The sequence below is a fragment of the Octopus bimaculoides genome, chromosome 8, assembly GCF_001194135.2.
Source record: "Octopus bimaculoides isolate UCB-OBI-ISO-001 chromosome 8, ASM119413v2, whole genome shotgun sequence".
NCBI lineage: Eukaryota > Metazoa > Mollusca > Cephalopoda > Octopoda > Octopodidae > Octopus > Octopus bimaculoides.
In genome coordinates, this window is record NC_068988.1 from 86,755,519 (window position 1) to 86,756,456 (window position 938).

Consider the following 938-nt stretch of genomic DNA (forward strand, 5'->3'; position numbering starts at 1 on the left):
ATCAATAATTAATAATTTTTACCAAGCACTTCGGTATGTAAAAACCATTATCGGTAAAGAACTTATTTAAAAGTTCTTTTAAATTTATAAACATAATTAAGGGATCAGCAACAGTTGCTTCACCACATACCAAAATTCAGAAATAGCAGTTAAAGTGGTAAAACTCCAACAGGTAGCAATACTTGTAACTCACAAAGGCAAAACAAGAGAAAAACAACGAAACTAACCAGTCTTAGTTAATCATAGACGCGTTTCTGGATCAGAATAGTAAAAACCTTCATTTCCTCATCAGTATGATATTCTAGTTTGTAAATTCGAAAATGCTGGCAACCATGCATGCACGACCAAGCGACATCGTGCATCAACATAATATAAGCAGCACCTCCGAACTTACATAGGCCAGTCAATCATACACCCAGAACCATGCTAACAGCTTAGAAGTGAAATTTAGGATTTCTTGGTTTTCTGCGAATCGATTTTGATAAAACATTTCCCAGCTGCTTTGCACACCATCGCAACACCATTATCATGTTTTCATTATTCTGTGTCCCGACCCTTCTTTTTCATTTCAGATTCTTCAGCTTTTGAGTGAATCACGATAATAGCTTTTGAATGAAAATAGCCCATCTAAACATTTATTTTTCAGAAAATGAAGGGTAGTGATACATATTAAACATACATTGAGTATATATTTAAGAGAAAGCCATAATAATATAACATTTATTGACATAATGAATTACTTAGCCACATGAGCGCCAAGGAAGAAACGGTTCAATTGTGAGACCTCCAAGATTGTGACAGCTAGAGATTTAAGGAATATTGGCTGCAAGTTACGTGGGAAACCTGTACAAACAAGCAAAGCCATTTTCACCGCCTCCAGACTTCCTTATGTATCGAAAATATGCATATATTTATATATTATTCATATTATATATATA